The sequence below is a fragment of the Lissotriton helveticus genome, chromosome 1_1, assembly GCF_964261635.1.
Source record: "Lissotriton helveticus chromosome 1_1, aLisHel1.1, whole genome shotgun sequence".
Lineage (NCBI taxonomy): Eukaryota > Metazoa > Chordata > Amphibia > Caudata > Salamandridae > Lissotriton > Lissotriton helveticus.
The window spans coordinates 365,064,734-365,084,018 of NC_136057.1; the positions used below are offsets into that span (position 1 = coordinate 365,064,734).

Genomic DNA, 19,285 nt, shown 5'->3' on the forward strand with positions numbered 1-19,285 from the left:
AGTAAAATAAAGTGGAGGAAGGAATTTAACAGTCAGAGAACACATTAGTGAAGCATTCTCTAGAGACGCGCTATCCAATATTGGGCCAAAAGGATCCATGACAGGTTTTCAAAATATCTACAAATTGCATATATAATTATTAAATTGGATTATTTTATGTAGCAAGTGCGTAACCTGACTGTTGTAGACCAACGTTGGACACCCCTGGGCTAGGCTTAAGGAAACCATAACTATACAATAACAGGAAATGATAAACAAAAAAACACTGGTAAATTCCTAACCATTTCCTTCTTTCTTGGTGACCGATTCCGGTTTAGTCGGATACGTTTGTCGAGTCTTTATCTCGAGCTTCTTTTTGGCTATGATCTATCTTTGTATTTTAGCAGAGAAGTAGGTATCTTTAGAGGAAACAGTGACAGACATGCACAATGATTCCTAAAAGGAAAGCCCTGACAGGAATTCGCCAACACACCTGAAAACAATGATTCATAAAAGGAAAGCCCTGACAGGAATGCACCAACACACCTGAAAACAAGGATTCGTAAAAAGAAAGCCCTGACGGGAATGCACCAACACACCTGAAAACAATGATTCGTAAAAGGAAAGCCCTGACAGGAATGCACCAACACACCTGAAAACAATGTATCGTAAAGTAAAGCCCTGACAGGAATGCACCAACACACCTGAAAACAATGATTCATAAAAGGAAAGCCCTGACAGGAATGCACCAACACACCTGAAAACAATGTATCGTAAAGTAAAGCCCTGACAGAAATGGGCCAACACACCTGAAAACAATGTATCGTAAAGTAAAGCCCTGACGGGAATGCACCAACACACCTGAAAACAAGGTATCGTAAAGTAAAGCCCTGACAGGAATGGGCCAACACACCTGAAAACAATGTATCGTAAAGTAAAGCCCTGACAGGAATGCACCAACGCACCTGAAAACAATGATTCGTAAAAGGAAAGGCCTGACAGGAATGCACCAACGCACCTGAAAACAATGTATCGTAAAGTAAAGCCCTGACAGGAATGCACCAACGCACCTGAAAACAATGATTCGTAAAAGGAAAGGCCTGACAAGAATGCACCAACACACCTGAAAACAATGTATCGTAAAGTAAAGCCCTGACAGAAATGGGCCAACACACCTGAAAACAATGTATGGTAAAGTAAAGCCCTGACGGGAATGCACCAACACACCTGAAAACAAGGTATCGTAAAGTAAAGCCCTGACAGGAATGGGCCAACACACCTGAAAACAATGTATCGTAAAGTAAAGCCCTGACAGGAATGCACCAACGCACCTGAAAACAATGATTCGTAAAAGGAAAGGCCTGACAGGAATGCACCAACGCACCTGAAAACAATGTATCGTAAAGTAAAGCCCTGACAGGAATGCACCAACGCACCTGAAAACAATGATTCGTAAAAGGAAAGGCCTGACAAGAATGCACCAACGCACCTGAAAACAATGTATCGTAAAGTAAAGCCCTGACAGGAATGGGCCAACACACCTGAAAACAATGATTCGTAAAAGGAAAAGCCCTGACAGGAATGCGCCAACACACCTGAAAACAATGGTTCGTAAAAGGAAAGCCCTGACAGGAATGCACCAACGCACCTGAAAACAATGTATCGTAAAGTAAAGCCCTGACAGGAATGGGCCAACACACCTGAAAACAATGATTCGTAAAAGGAAAGCCCTGACAGTAATGCACCAACGCACCTGAAAACAATGTATCGTAAAGTAAAGCCCTGACAGGAATGGGCCAACACACCTGAAAACAATGATTCGTAAAAGGAAAAGCCCTGACAGGAATGCACCAACACACCTGAAAACAATGATTCATAAAAGGAAAGCCCTGACAGGAATGCACCAACCCACCTGAAAACAATGTATCGTAAAGTAAAGCCCTGTCAGGAATGGGCCAACACACCTGAAAACAATGATTCGTAAAAGGAAAGCCCTGACAGTAATGCACCAACGCACCTGAAAACAATGTATCGTAAAGTAAAGCCCTGACGGGAATGCACCAACACACCTGAAAACAAGGTATCGTAAAGTAAAGCCCTGACAGGAATGGGCCAACACACCTGAAAACAATGTATCGTAAAGTAAAGCCCTGACAGGAATGCACCAACCCACCTGAAAGCAAAGATGTGTAAAAGGAAAGCCCTGACTGGAACTCACCAGCACACCTGAAAACAATGATTCGTAAAAGGAAAGCCCTGACAGGAATAGACCAACACATCTTAAAAAGGATTCATAAAAGTTAAGCCCTGACTGGACAAGTTACCTCCTGGTGGCATGGAGTCATCTGACAGTCTTAAACCCAAGCTATTTGGACACGGAGCAGAGCCTTGAGCATCAGACGCACCAGAGCACGGAAGAGGCCGCTATTGCTAACCACTCCCACAGGCATTTCTGGCTTGTGTTCAGAAAGAGCTGAAAAAACACAGCAGCTCTCTTCGGCTCGCGCTCATTGAGGCGTAATTGGTTCGATCGCTGCCTTTTGTCACGCATGGCCCTCCGTATTAATGCTCTGAATAAAGCCTCCGCACGAGAAATTGCAGGAATAATTTCGCCGTGGACTTTATTGGCGGGAGTGACTGCCATTTACACAATAATAAGAATTGGCTAAGACGGGATGTCGCGCGGACCCGTACATAAAAAAGCAATATTCTTAACCGTAATTAGGGGTCGAACACTGACCAGCTGATGAAAGCTAACTCAAGCCAGCGATACCGATGGAGACGACTTACTTTCAGGGCCACTAGAATTATGCGGTAGAAGGCCAAGTAACGCGGCAGTGTTGAGCAAATTATGCGGCAAGAAAAGGCAAACAATTATGGGTCTAAATGTGGCACATTTGCAATAATAGTACTTCTTTATTTCGTCATTTTTAAACCTGGGAACACTCTGTCGGAATCGGTTGCACCTCATTAGTACCAGTTTAACATCCAAATATAGCAATAGGCAACAGAAAGGTGACCAGTCCAGCTTTGCAAAGAAGTTTCCACTGAGCGGAAACACGTTTCAGCGCATTTTAAGTAACTTTTAAAATGTTTGAGCTAGAAATAAAAAAAGTGGGTAAAAATCTGCAGATTAGGCGGCAGAGGATGGATTATGTGTCAACAGCTCATCTATAATTATGTGAAAATCATTTTGGCTGAGCACTCGCAAAATTCCAGTGGCCCTGCTTACGGTGTGTCCATAAACTGGGTTTATAGAGCACAGCGAGTTGCTGTCTGTGGCCTCAAGGTTCTATACACCAGCCAGGTAAGTAAATCTAGTTGCATAATAGTAGTAGTCTGAGGTGAGGCTAGAATCAAGGAAAACTAAACACTAAATCAAAGGGTTTCAACACTCCCCCAATCTAAGATGTTCTGGAAGGAGCTGCTTTTTCTTTATATCCCAGGCTTCTATATCGTCAGAACTGAACTCGAAATACAGTAAAACTACCCAAAAACATATCATTGGTAAAATTCAGAGGTGGTAGGAAGGTTTGGAGTCTGTCAAAAATACAAGGGGAATACGGTAGGGTGACCAGCTTTCAATGTTCACTTAACAGGATACTTTGCCTGTGAGAAAAGACACTTTGTGCACACAATACAGGTAACGCATATTATTTAAAAATGAATAAACAAGACCCCCTAACAAGGTGGGCCATTGACTGTAAGGGGACAGCCGTATATGTGGTCGAGTATGTTTTAGCCATGGAACTAAGAGACTTGTCATCTAATCTGAGCTTTGACACTTTGCCTACATATGCTAGAAGTAAATGTATTTGCTTTCATTTTAGGATTTATAAAGCACTACAACCCATCAGAGTAGCTTCAGTGCACTCAAGCAGCTAACAGCGGTATAGAGTAATCCAAAGAGTTACATGGGAGGGGCAAAGAATAACCATGTTAACCCGGGTGAGGTGTAAAGCCTTGAGAGAGAAGGTGGGGAACAAGAAGCAATGCACACTGTACTCTAAAGCTGGGCGAGGCCCACTACACAGGGACATTTCCCTAGGTAGGGTGGTCTCTGGCCCGGCCATCAGAATCACCGCCACCTCAGTAATGGTCTAGTTTGAAACCGTGGAACAAGAGGACCTGTTTTAACTCTCCCCGCCACATGTGGCCAAAGTGTGTGATCTTGAATAGTCACTTTTTGAACTTATTTCCCTACTGTTATTTTTTTGTTAAATTGGGATTCTGCAGAATTCATCGAAAAGCTCTTATTAAGGGTATGGTTATAAAACACCTGGGCTGGATGGAACCTCAAGATTGCAGGAGGCTAAGCACCACCTAGTTTTATGATTTATTCATTACAATGCACAGAAACAAAACACGGGGAAAGTTATATCCTTTACAGCAAGTAGTACCGCACTGCTGTCTCAGATCTCCTACTTCACCAACGTGTTTGATCTTGGGCAAATCATAATGTGTGCTCTAATATGACGAAAAGCGAGCTCTTTGTATCAGGCTGAATGGAAGTAATAATCACAAGGGCATAGTTAATGGCAGCCCCCCTCATGCTTTTCATGCCAGGCACCCAGCATGCTTTTCATTCACGCATAGATGCAGGTGCCCGCCATCCCTGCAGGCGAATCTGTTCCTGTAGGTGCTTGGTGCAGGACCCCTCATGTGCTGCTCCTTCTCCCTCACTGTCACACAATAAACAAACGCTTGCTGCTGACAGGCACCTCTTAAACCCCATAGCTCGAATGCTGCTGGTTACCTTTCATCTTGCTAGCCGTGGAAACCACAAAAAGTGGAACTTCTGGTGTCCCGCACCACCTCACTGAAACAGGAAAATGCGGGACACACCCGCGAGAAGCGGGATGGCTGGCCGCCCTAGACAAACACCTTCAAAAAAGTAATTCAACAGCAGCTGCAAGGAAGTAGCTACTTCAAGATGTCAGTACAGGAAACCAGGAGGCTGGCATCATGCTTCTGTGCCCAGGCTAGCACTTGTAAGCTCATGCCACTGTGCCGCAGAATTCTTGCCTATCAGTTGCTATTGGTTCCTGTGGGGTAGGAGGTGTGCACAGGTGCCCGTACATGCCAGTGATCGAGGCTTAAAGAGAGGCCAACATATCACGGGGACGGGGTAACAAGGACAACCAATGGCAGCAACAACACTGGAACCCAAGTGAAAACTAATATGAACAACGCCAACACTTGCTGCTTTTTTGATGCGAGACAAAGGGTTTCCGCAGGCATCACATCTGCGTACAGAAAGTTACATCATGAAGAGCAGCGGTGCGAGCATCCCTCACGCACAGCACACGTGCAGCACAGGCTTCAGGGTAAACCGGGCACAGGTTCAGCACAGGCATCAGGGTAACCTTCCCTCGCGCAGAGCACAGGCACAATTATACCAAGAGCAGTACTACCTGCTTACACAGAACAATTTCAGTGCTTAATTTGTCAATCAATCAATCATTTGTAAAGCGCACTACATACCCGCGAGGGTCTCAAGGCGCTGGGGGGCGCTACTGACCGAACAGCCAGGTCTTGAGTATCCTCCTGAAGGTCAGCCAGGTCTTGTCAAAACAAATGTGCCATGGCCCTCGTCAGGAGGTCACCGCAGTTTGCACCACACTTATAAACTGCAAGTAACAATAGGATCTCTTGGACAAAAGCAGTAACCTCTGGCCTATTTTCATTATATCCACTTTGTGGTCTGCCTGCTATCCCAGCACCCTTCCTAGACATTAATCTCATGGAAAAAGATCTTACTGACTGGCTCTTGGTAGCCTGCAATGAGCATGTCCCACTCTCCAAATTTTCACTTGCCCATCGCATGGACGCCCACAGGTGCTTCACGGCAGATTAAAAAAATTTGAATTGCGTCAATCGGAGAGAAAATGGAGACATGGGTACTCAGATGAGGACAGAATATCATATACAATTGCCCGCAGGAACTATAAGAACTCCATCCTATCTGCTAAGGCAGCATTTTTCTCCGAAAAAATCTCGAATGCTCAAAATAAATCTAGAGAAATCTTCAGGGTTGTGAATGATCTATGTAATGATGCTAGAACTTTCCCCTCTCAAGCCCCCACCCAAAAACTGTGTAATCAGCTTAATGATTTCTTCAAGGACAAAATTGCCATCATAAAAAAAAGCATCCCGATCAATTCTAGCACGGCGGCCATAGAGGACATCTGCAGAAACCCTTTCGAATTCAAGGCTTTCCCTCCGATAGACCAATTAAGGTTAGCAGAACTGATGACCCGTGTGAAGTCCGGCTCTCCCAATGACCCCTGCCCCCGCATGTACTGAAGGAAGTCTAGTCAGCACTCCCGCTCGGCATAATCCCTCTCTTGAACGAGTCCCTGGCTCAGGGAACAGTCCCCAGCTCGTTTAAATACGCCACGCTGGTCCCATTAATTAAAAAACCGGGTGCCAATTCCTCTAATCTTTCGAACTATCGGCCCATATCCCTCCTCCCTTTTGGAGCGAAGATCCTGGAAGCCCACGTGGCTAGCTGCATTTCCAACTTCATCGAAACATCTGATTACCTGGAGCCCAACCAAGCCGGTTTTCGCCAGGCGCACTCAACCGAGGCAGTGATCCTCACTGCCCTGGACACAATGAGGTCTAATGCCGACAGGGGCATACATCAGGCCTTGGTGCTCCTGGACCTGTCGGCAGCGTTCGACACGGTGGACCACACCATCTTATTACACCGTGTCAAACAAGCTGGCCTGCGAGGCTCGGCTCTCGGCTGGGTGAAGTCTTTCCTGAGCGACCGGTCCCAAGCAGTTAAACTCGGGAACTTCACAGCGCCCAAATTATCCACCAATTGTGGCGTCCCGCAAGGTTCGTCATTGTCTCCCCTCCTGTTTAATTTGTACCTTAAACCTTTATTACACTCTCTAAAAAACAGGAGGGTTACGATTTACAACTATGCTGACGACCTGCAGCTAATTTTCCCACTGGACTCAACCGACTCTGCCGCGGAATTTCAGGCTACCATGCTGCACATTCAAGAGTGGATGGAGTCGAACCATTTAAAACTCAACCCTGGGAAGACCGAGCTGGTACTCCCGGGTAAAAGCTCGATCAGCTGGGGCCCTCATTTCTGGCTGTCAACAATGGGATCTCCCCCCTCTCCCTCTTTCTCGGTGAAAAGCCTCGGGATCATCATCAACTCCGATCTCTCTCTGAAAAGCCAGGTGGGAGCGGTGATCTCGTCCAGTTTTCTTCAGTTACGTAAGATTAGAAAAATTGCCCATCTACTCACGCACCCTGCTCTCATTCACGTGGTTCTCGCATTGGTCCTCTCCCGATTAGATTTTTCAAATTCTATCTATCTAGGCCTTCCCCAGTTTTTGTCTAAACGCTTGCAAATTGTGCAAAATCAGGCGGCCAGATTAATCTTCAAAAGTCACGGTAGGAGCTCGGCGAAACCACTGTTGGCAACTCTTCACTGGCTACCCATAGCCCAACGGGTAACATTCAAAGTAGGATGCTTGGCCTTTAAGGCTCTCCACGGGAAAAGCCCCATGTTTATTAACAGCCTTATAACCAAACATGAGCCGACCCGCAATCTCCGCTCTGCCCATCTTTCCCTCCTCACTCGGCCTTCCTTCAAACGGAAACGTCTTGGCGGGTGTCGATTCGCTCACTTGGCTCCAAAGGTTTGGAACTCTTTCCCCGTGTCGCTCAGGAGATGCACTAATCTCATGGAGTTCAGGGGCGCACTGAAGACCTGGTTATTCAAGCAAGCATCAGATTAGGTCAACTGCCTGTCATCTCTCCTCACTACCAGCGCCATGAAACCTCTGGGTGCCCGTGAGCTTAACAAATTCAGAATAACATAACATAACATGTTCTGATCAGCAGGCATGTTAACCCTCTGCGCTACCTTACAGTGAGTCAAACGTCCACTAGGATTTCTCTCCAGGAAGAACTTTAATCACGGGAGTTATCTTGACATTTTATCAAAGGAACACAGCAGCAGGTGCTTTTAAAACCATAATATGCGGCGCCCGCCCCCGTAGTCAGCACCCAGTGCGGTGGTACCTGTCGCACCACCCTAGAACGGGCCCTGCTCTCGAGTCATTCTAATTTTGTTTCTGCCAACTGCAGTTTAGGGTAACACCTCTCTTACTAGCTCCCTCAAACTCTGAGTGACTGCCTTTTTTCCTAATCACAAATGCATATAAGGGTAAAAAGAAGTGTGCTTCAGTGACACAGCTCCTATACCTATACTTTACTTTGCCAATGCCTTTTTCTTTCCATCCTTTTATTTTCCATCCTTTTTTTAAATCGTTTTTAGTCATTCTTGCAAATTTAAGCTGTCTTCGAGTTACAGTAATTTAATGCCAGTAGCATGTTTTGTGTGCACAAATAAGACTCATATTTTATTGTAAAAGGGTTTGTGTACCTCTACTTATTATACCTTCTTGTTAGAAAGCACCCGTACTGCTCTATTATCTTTATTTGTGACAGTAATTACTTTAATTTTAATTTACTTTACATTTTTATTTCAATCATATGGCTGCCATGTTTAGGTGGTGGCATGTTTTTTTTTCTTCGTTTTATTTTTATATAATATGCTTCTAATAAAAATGACCATTTACACCAGCTTGCCAAGGCCAGACCTGTAGGCTTTATCAAGGATCGCTCTGTTTGTGTGAGGAATGTTAAGCTCCTCCTCGTCTCGTGATCTATTACAAATTAAACACTAACCCTGCTAAAATGGATATTTTAGGATCCGCAGATGAAGGTGAAAGTATTTTAAGAAATTGAGACTAACCCCCAGATTCATCAAAGTCCTGTTTTGCGAGTCCTTAATAGCGAATATTAAGGAATCGCTATTAAAGACTCGCAAAACGGGATGCATGTAGAAATCGCAATATTTTTTGCGATTTCTACTGCTTCCTTATTTGTGATTCGCTAATTGCTAATCGCAAAAAAGGAATGGCTTTCCCATTCATTCCTATGGGCCTAAAGGCCCATAGGATTGAATGGGGAGTCATTCCTAATTTGCGATTAGCAATTAGAGAATCGCAAATAAGGAAGCGATTTCAAGGGTGCCAGGGTGTCCAAAGGACACCCTGTAGCACCCCTGAAATGGTAATGTACACTGGTGTTGCGCACACACATGTCCAAAGGACATGTCCAAAGGACATACAACTTAGAAAAATGCACTAAAGTGCATTTTTCTACGTTTTCGCTATTTACCACGTAGTTAGACTACGCGGTAAATAGCGGCCCCAGATTGCGAATTCGCAATTTTAAAATGGTACATGAATTGCATTTAAGGACTCTCAAATTGAGATTCCTTAAATGCAATTATTCGCACTTTAGCGATTTCTAGATTTGTGATTTTTGCATTTGGGATGATGAATCCCAAATGCAAAAATAGCGCTCGCAAAGGGCCAGATTCTCAGAATCTGGCCCTTTGCGAGCCGATTTTGGCTGGATGAATCTGGCTGTATGACATGTACACAATAAATCTCTGAATCTCTGACAGACACAATCACATCTCGATTTAATGTAAATCTTAGGGTTTTTCAAACTGTACAAAAACTGAAAAAATTGGGTAATTTACGGACTGGAAAATCCCCTTTAAATCCACCTGGATATATATTGCTGGTGTTCAAGAACCTCGTTTGATAGCAGGAATAAACAGTCCCAAAAAGGTAGCACAGATGTAGGTGTTGCAAATAAGCACCCTACTTTTGCTACTATATGCTATATATATATATATATATATATATATATATATATATATATATATATATATATATATATATATATATATATATAGAACTGTGCTATAGGATGCTGAAGGCTAATGTATATATTTTCACTTTGGACTTGCTCCCGGCAGGCAGGGGGCTTCCTGGAACTTAGTCAATGCTCTGCAGGCCCCTAGGTAGCTTCATGGCCTGCGGCCTGGACACGCGCCATGCTGCTGATAAAAGCATATGGCGGGGGACAAAGGCGGCTGCAATCAGAAGCAGGGCACACAATAGGCAGGCTGGGCGCACATATTGATTGGCTGGTAAGTGATCCCTTGACAACTCCACTTAAAGCACGACAGCATCCTGAAGGGGAACCGCTGAGCCGACACGCTTTGGAGTCTATAGCACACCTTGGGGACGCCATGATGGGAGTGGGGAGGAGCCTCTTGGAGGCGTCCGTCCACAGCCCGTCAACTCCAGCTCCATGGAGGCCAACCAGCTCACATGTGCTCGCCACCTACCTAGCGCTAGTGACCCCTTTTGAAAGGACTAGCTACATAAGGCCTACTACGACCTTAACGCGACAGTCCGCTTATGATGACCTGAAACATTGAAAGGCCTATCTATGGCTTTCCTTCTTTCTTGGGGGTAGGTTTATGTCTGGGTATGTGAGGTATGCATTTCCATTGGTCATACGTTGTGATTAGTTGGAGTGGATTTGTTGGTTTGCCACTATACAATGACGAGTCCTTCTACTCAGGGCTTTAAGTGGGATGGAAAAAACTGGGGGTCTCTCAAAGGGGCGTGATCAATGTAATGGCCAATGCATGGCTTAAGAACACGGAAACTAAAAGTCTGTGTTTAGCTCTGAACCCACATAACCTGCCATCTGTGCTGCCACTCTGGCTCCGGCACCTGGCGCGCACACCTGGCACACACCAGGCCCCCCTTCTGCTGCAGGGGCTGTACATGGAAGGCTCTGCGCCCACATATTCAGACTAACAGAAGAGCAAGGCAGGCCTGCAGTGCATTTATCGAGCATTCTGCTGCTGGAGGCTGCGCATTGCAGTTCCTGACCTCAATAGCGACAATGTCTTGTGAGTCTCCTCCCAAAAGCACTCATGGACCACCACCACCACCTTCTCCGAGCCGCCCAACCAAATAGGACTCTCCCAAGACCTCAGGTGACTCAGCTCCACCTGCTTTGGTTTGCTTTCATTAAACACCGCATAAGGCGGGACTAAGAAGTGAATGCACTATACAGACTATGGAGAAAGGAGGCATCTGATGTTCCTGAAAATATGATAAAGTATACCGTGGAACTTGAAAATGAGAAGGCTTCTAACATACCTCGTTGTATGATTGACAGCAGCCAGGGACTTAGCTGTAATTACTTCAGCACGTGTTGAGAAGTAAATTGGACCCCTGATTCCACCTATAGCTGTATGTTACTATTTGACCCAGCGATCAAGGGCTTATTCCCAGGCTTCAAATGGGCCCCCTGGCTTCGATATTTATTGCAGCTCAAGTCAATAGGCCCTACAGAATACAGCAGAAGGTTATATAATAGAAGGCCATTCAAGGGCCCCTCAAACTGCCACAGAGCCTTAGTATCCCGCTCTGTCTTTACTCTCACGCAGTGTGGTAGCCAGAAGGCGCTTTCAGGGCAGCTGCCTTCCACCTCATCATCTGTAGCCTGGAACTCCTGACTGTGTGAATGTACTGACCCAACTGTGGTCAGTGCTAACAAGGAAGACCTCTGCTCCTAGAGGGCCACATGTGCGCTGACAGCATGCTCCATTCGAGCAGATGTTCGGTGAGAGTCCAGTGCTTGCCCTGGGTGGCCTCCACATATCCAATGGGTTAGCTAAGGAGACCAGCTCTGAAGACGACACGCAAAACACGACTGTCGGAGCGGCTCAAGGGTCCCTGATCTGTAACACAACAGCACCTAAAAGAGGTTCAATGGAGCAGAAGGTACCTCTGACTGATTTCAAATCAGCCTTAATTTATTTCGCCAAACTCGAATCATCATCTAGAAGTGTCTGAAAAATACAACATACTGTTCATTACGAGCAATAAAATATTAGCTAAGTCTTCGAGCACCTGCACCCATTGCCTAGGTACTTTGTAAAAAACTGTGCACTGGATCAGGCACATCATATTAAACCCACTGAAACAAAACAAACCACCACTAACCTTGGACACGTGGTCTTTATGCAACTCAAACAATACGAACCAATGCTAACCATGGACACATAGTGTCGCCCCCCCAAACCAAAGTAAACTGACACTAACCATGGACATGGAGTAGTCCTGCCCTGAAACAATATAAAAAAACACAAACCATAGACATGGAGTATTCCCCCACTGCAACACTATGAGCCAACACTAACCATGCACATGGAGTATTCCCCCACTGAAACAATATGAGCCAACACTAACCATGGACATGGAGCATTCCCCCACTGAAACAATATGAGCCAACACTACCCATGGACATGGAGTATTTCCCCACTGAAACAATATGAGCCAACACTACCCATGGACATGGAGTATTTCCCCACTGAAACAATATGAGCCAACACTAACCATGGACATGGAGTATTTCCCCACTGAAACAATATGAGCTAACACTAACCATGGACATGGAGTATTCCCCCACTGAAACAATATGAGCCAACACTACCCATGGACATGGAGTATTTCCCCACTGAAACAATATGAGCTAACACTAACCATGGACATGGAGCATTCCCCCACTGAAACAATACGAGCCAACACTAACCATGGACATGGAGTATTCCCCCACTGAAACAATACGAGCCAACACTAACCATGGACATGGAGTATTCCCCCACTGAAACAATATGAGCCAACACTAACCATAGACATGGAGTATTCCCACACTGAAACAATACGAACCAAAACTAACCATGGACATGGAGTATTCCCCCACTGAAACAATATGAGCCAACACTAACCATGGACATGGAGTATTCCCCCACTGAAACAGTACGAGCCAACACTAACCATGGACAAGTAGTATTCCCCCACTGAAACAATACGAGCCAACACTAACCATAGACATGGAGTATTCCCACACTGAAACAATACGAACCAAAACTAACCATGGACATGGAGCATTCCCCCACTGAAACAATACAAGCCAACACTAACCATGGACATGGAGTATTCCTCCACTGAAACAATACGAGCCAACACTAACCATGGACATGGAGTATTCCCCCAATGAAACAATATGAACCAAAACTAACCATGGACATGGTGTTTTTCCCCACTGAAACAATATGAACCAAACACTAACCATAGACATGGAGTATTCCCCCACTAAAACAATATGTACCAATGCTAACCATGGACACGGAGTGTCCCCCTCCCTGATTTAAAATAAACCAACTTTAACTATGGACAACGAGTGTTCCCCCACTGAAACAATACGAACCAATACTAACCATGGAAATGGGAGTAATCCACCTCTGAAACAATATAATCCAACACAAACCATGGATGCAGAGTATTCCCCCACCGAGAACTATACGAATCAACACTACCAATGGACATGGAGTATTCCCCTCACTGAAACAATACGAAACACCATTAACCAAGGTCACACAGTATTCCCTCCTGAAACAATATGAACCACCATTAACCAGGGTCACAGAGTATTCTTAACACTGAAGTAATACGAACCTCAACCGTGTTCCCAAAGCATTACTCCCACTGAAACAGAACAAACCAATACAAACCATAGACTTGAAGTATTCCACCCACTGAAACAACACAAACCAACACTCACCATGGACATGGAGCATTCCCCCCACTGAAACAACATAAACCAACACTAACCTTGGACACGTGGTATTTATGCAACTCAAACAATACGAACCAATGCTAACCATGGACACGTAGTGTCGCCCCTTCCCAATCCAAAGGAAATTGACACTAACCATGGACATGGAGTATTCCTACCCTGAAACAATATAAAACAACACTAACCATGGACATGGAGCATTCCCCCCACTGAAACAACACAAACCAACACGGTGGGACTGGGACAAAAAACAGACTCGGGAAATAAAATATAAGGGATGCCTATTAGTGAATTTAAAAGTTTTCCATGTTTTGAAATGAGGGCAGTATTAAACATGTAAAGTCATGCTGTAGAAGTGTTTTGCAAGGTATTGAAGACTGCACAGATTTGAGCTTGCTTCAGGAAATGTTTCTTTTAATGTCGGGGAAATCAACAGTAAAAATTGGCCGCTGCACTGACCTATCAGACCACCTCGACGGGAACTGTCTGACTGCCCTAAAGCCCAATCTGACCCTACCCACACTAAATATAGACAAGCAGTATTCCCCCCCTGAAACAATATGAACCATCACTAACCATAGACCTGGAGTACTCCCCCCACTGAACCAAAGCAAACTAACATTAACCATGGACACAAAGCATTCCCTTCACTGAACCTAAATGAACCATTGCTGATTACTGATGTCGTATTAATTCCACTGAAAAATACGAATCATGACTACCACTGACATGTTATTTTGTCCCAAATGCACCTACACGAAGCATTAGTAACCACAGGTACTTTGTAGTCACCTCGCTGAACCAATACGCACCATCGATAACCACCACATCGAACAGCCTGATCTTCATTGACCAAACACAACACCATCAGACCGCCAAGACTCCAGTCAATGGGACTTCCCAGGACCCTGCATAAATGGCACCCAGACCACAAGAGCAATAAGAGGCCACAAAGAAGGCAGAGCTGTGTTAAACACACCCTAGCAGCGTAACATAACATATTGAAAGAGACTATAATGAGCAACTCTATATGGAAGAAAAGTGCAAAACTGATATAGTACAAAGAGACACATATTGAAAGAACGAAGTGTTCAAGAGATGTGCAATAACTCAAGATATTGCACTGTACCGACTATCCACGTACACACTTATATAAATGGGGTAGAAGGTCCCAGACATAATGTCACCAGGCAGGTCGCTCCCCTCGCCACCACACAGCCCTCCTGTGTGCCTCTGCTGCTGCTTGCTCTCTGGTCTGCTCACGCTGCTCTGTCTCCCAGCTGCAGCGCTAAGCCGTGTCTCCCACTTGTGCCCTTCTCTCGCTCCCTCCCGCCTGGGACCGTGGTGTCTGATTGATTTTGTTGCACTCTGATTGCCTCTTCTGCTTATTGGTTCCGTTTTTTTTCTCTCCCCTTGTGCCCACACTCACCTGATTGTACTGTACTCTGATTGCCCTCTGTTTAGTGTTTCTGTCATTCTCTCCCCTTTTGTGCCCCCACACTTGCCTTCTGTACCACCCGCTCGCTCGCTGTTTCCCGCTGCTGGGTCCCCTGCGGCCACGCCCCCTGGTCTCCCATTTGCCCCCCCACTCCCGCCTCCCAGCTGCTCCTCCCTCCCTCAAATGGAGGCTGTGCAGCGAGCGCGCAGCGGACGCGTGCAGCGGGCGTGCCTAAGGCAAGCCCGTCTGCGCCCATCCACGCCTGGACCGTGCCCAGCGCCAGAACCCCTGGACCCCGCGAACACCACGACACCAGACTCCGCTATGAGGCACACACCCACCACGCACTCAACGCCGGCCGAAACCACACCTGCGTCCAGGCCGCCTCGAAATGGACCCACGGATCCTTCCCCTGACGCACCTGCAGCTTCACCTGTGACAGAACCACCAAACCTCCAAGGACTGGACCCAACCACCTACGCTGCATACTCCGCAACAGGGCTTTAAGTGGGAAGAAAAAACTGGGGGGTCTTTCAAAGGGGCGTGGCCAATGTAAGTAAGGTCGTGGCTTAAAAACACATGAGCTAAAAATCTGTGTTTAGCACAGTGTGCCGCTCGACTTGTATTTTGCTGTTCCTGTCATTGCGTACAGATATATGATACAACAAGTCACAGCATACCTACAAGTCAGGACTATTGATTTTGCCAATGGTTGTTAGTTGCATAAGATAAATAAGCAGCAACTATGGCTTGTATATAATATTTTTTAAAACTTCCACTTAGAGCCCAGGTGACACCACGACAATGATGCTGCTCCTGAGTTTCAATAAGGGAAGGGAAATCAAGAGAGAAAATGACTCTCTATAAAGGATTTTCCTTCTTCTACAACGCTCACCTGACGCACATCTATGCTTCTGCTGTCACTGCAGTCCGGGGAAAGAAAACGGACCGCACACGCCAGGGCACAAAACAGAGCCCGACAGAGACCCTTTTCGAGGCCCCCTTCAAAAAACTGCCGGTGATCAGACCCGGTGCGACCCGGCCCACTTAAAGCCCTGCTCCTCAACACCCGCTCTGCAAGTAAACACGCCATCGAGCTCTGAGATCTGCTCGACACCTCCGCCCCAGACGATGCCTTCCTGACCGAGACCTGGTGGAACAATTCCTCAGCGCCCGACATCGCCATAGCCATCCCGGACGGCTACAAGATCACCCGTAGGGATCGCACCAACAGAATCGGAGGAGGAATAGCCATCGCCTACAAATCCACCCGCAAGATCACCACCCACGCAGACGACACACTCAACACAGCCAAACACCTGCACTTCCGGATCCACACCGACCCCAACACCACCCTCAGAGGAACACTCATCTACAGACCCCCCGGATCCCGGGCTCAGTTCAGCGACTCCATCGCCGACCTCGCCAGCACCCACGCACTGGCCTCTGCAGACTACATCCTCCTCAGGGACCTGAACTTCCACCTCGAGAACAACAACGATCCCAACTTCGCCACCCTGATCGCCAACCTCGCCAACCTCGGCCTCAGACAACTCGTCACCGCGCCCACGCAAGCCGCTGGCCACAAGCTGGACCCTGTCTTCTCCGCAGGCAACCACGTCGCCTTCAACCACACCACCGAACTCCACTGGACCGACCACCACTGCATCAATTTAACTGGCAACGCACTCTACGCAGGAATCCCGGCTAAACACCTACGACGACTACAACGCATCCAAAACGCCTCCGCCCCTCTGATCCTCAATGTCCCCCGCCGCAACCACATTCCCCCACCTAAGAGACCTACACTGGCTCCCCGTCGACAAGAGGATCACCTTCAAACTCCTCACCCACGCACACAAAGCACTCCACAACACCAGACCCGCCTACCTGAACAGCAGACTCAGCTTCCACACCCCCACCTGCCAACTCCACTCCAGCTTTCCCCTTTTGTCACTGTTTTCCTATCTTACTCCGTTTTTCAGTTTCGGCCTTTTCCTCTCTTTCTCTGACAGGAAGTCTGACATTGAAAAATACATTCTGGTCCTCTAAAACGAGTGCTAGTCCCCACCATCTGCACCCACTGGCACAAAATAAGCACTGCTAACAACTCGTCACAAAGGCACCTGAAATCATTTTCCGCGTAAATTGAAAAATAGCAGCCCTGTTTATTACATTATTTGCATAAAATCACATTTATGTTATTATTGCTTTAAGGATGTAAATATCACCCTTGTTGATTTAACCCCTTGGGCGCGGCCGGATTTTTGCCGCGGTGCAGCAAAATTCCACGTGTGCACAGATCGGCCGGCTCTCGGCCGCCTGACGCACACGCCCACGCCCACTGCAGCGTCGGACGGCTGGAGGACGTCCACCCCATGCAAGGGGTTAATATAAGTGAAGATCAATATTAAAATCATGCGTTCCTGATACTTAATAAATTATAACATTTCTGTACTTTTTCTTTCAAATAAATAGTATTCCTAGCAGCAATGCCTAAATGAAGACTACCATGATATACTTTCACTAGTACTGAGACATAGAAATGGAAGAAAGACAACAAACATCAGAAGCCATACCGCAAAGCTACTATACACATTACCTCCTCGTAATTCTTCCCCACCACAGTAATAAAGTAGTGTGGCATACTGTGGCACGGAAGACCACACTTGGAGTAATGAAGATTAACGGTAAGTAACCGTGGCATTATTTGACAATAAAACTGGTATAGCTGAAATGGCAAAAAAGAAGAATCTACATTGGAAACCAAATAAAGAACCTGTCCATGAGACATGTGATAGCAAATCCAACTGTATACCGGATCCTCACAGTCTGAAGATGTATTCCTATCTCTATTGGTGACCTTGCTTTGCTGCATGCCGTAGAGGTGCATTTGGCATTCTGCTCACAACACTTCCAGCAGAAGGTGACAAAACGTGGCGGTGAGGAATGAAATATAGGAGACGATTCCGGCTCTCCCAGACCGTGTGCAGTCAGCTGAGCACCAGTGTCGGAGGCTCCTCTTCCCGCCAAGTGCTTTTACTCCACAAATTCTTAGGCAAAAAAAAAAAGCTAGGCTGAGATAGCGCTATGCTGTGCGGGTCTACCTGAAATGTATTGTGAGTTGTACAGATCGTATAGCATAATAAGCCCAGATGAATTCGATATGAGGGGTTCAGACCAGTACTTAATTTGTACAAACAAAAATATGTGCCAGTGCTCTCGTCAGGAGGCAACTGCAACTTGCACCACACTCCACCCTTCCATGCTGCCAATGATAGTAACAGCACAAATACTAACCATCACACTCTTGCAAGTGTGAACACTGGACTATTTCATGCCCCTAAAGCTATATGAATGGCTTGGGCAGCAGGTGATAGTAATTTTAAATGTATCTTGAATTAATAATTAACTGTTATTGCGGTCATCTCTAAATTAGCCAGACACTGCCACCTTGAGTCAGACGGTCACAAGCGCCAGTGTTGACAATTAAGTGCCGGTGCCGAGCTCCAGAAACCACAGGCTCAAGTTAAGCACTGGTTCAGACCAGAAACTGTACCTAGGTTTGAGCCTCTTAGAACTCCATAGGGTCAATGAGACTTCAAAGTAGTGAGACTCTACTCCATGTATGAGACCATCAAACAATAACTGAAACATGAGGTGTGTGGAATGCTGTGTAAGCATGAAGTGTGTTGGCACATATCTGTTCTTTCAATTCAGACAATACAGTGCCCTTTAATCTTTCCACCTCTTGACTGTATTCACCACTTCTCCGAATCATCTCACCACTGCCGCTTCCCTCCAGCTACCTCATTCACTGCCATTCACGTCCATCACAGACTTCAAAACCCTTAAGGCCATAAGCCAAGATAGCTGTTGCCCCAATTCAAGATGTCAGCCAACATTAGACCTGGCGGCTTTCTGCTCAACACGTACACTGTATAGCACTATTACATTGCACTGTGTTGCCTTGCAAGCTTATTGAAGATGTATGCACATGGTATTGATGTAGCATGAGTATAGCTGAAAGGTAGTGGAGCGTTGTACAGGGTCAAAGGCAAAAACACAATCAAAGTGTGAGTTGAGGGGTAGCTGGTTTCTAAGACCAAATGTGGTACTGCATAATGATGAATGGAAGTTACTGCATCATACTGTATGAATGTTACTACATCATGACGTAATGCTCTCTAAAGAGGTGTGCCTGCGGCTCTTTCTTAAATTGGAGTAGCATTTGGGCAGTCCTAATGCCACAGTATATGTGTGGTGCTTTAAAAATGTAAAGACAAATATTGGTTTTCAAAACATAAGGGT

At 46.0% G+C, this 19,285-nt stretch overlaps 1 protein-coding gene across 6 annotated transcripts in view; it reads right to left on the reverse strand.

Annotated features, from left to right (window-relative positions):
* Positions 1 to 19,285, reverse strand: part of CACNA1C (calcium voltage-gated channel subunit alpha1 C) — a 2,299,705-nt gene that overhangs the window by 956,399 nt on the left and 1,324,021 nt on the right. The gene's annotated exons all lie outside the window — the stretch shown is intronic.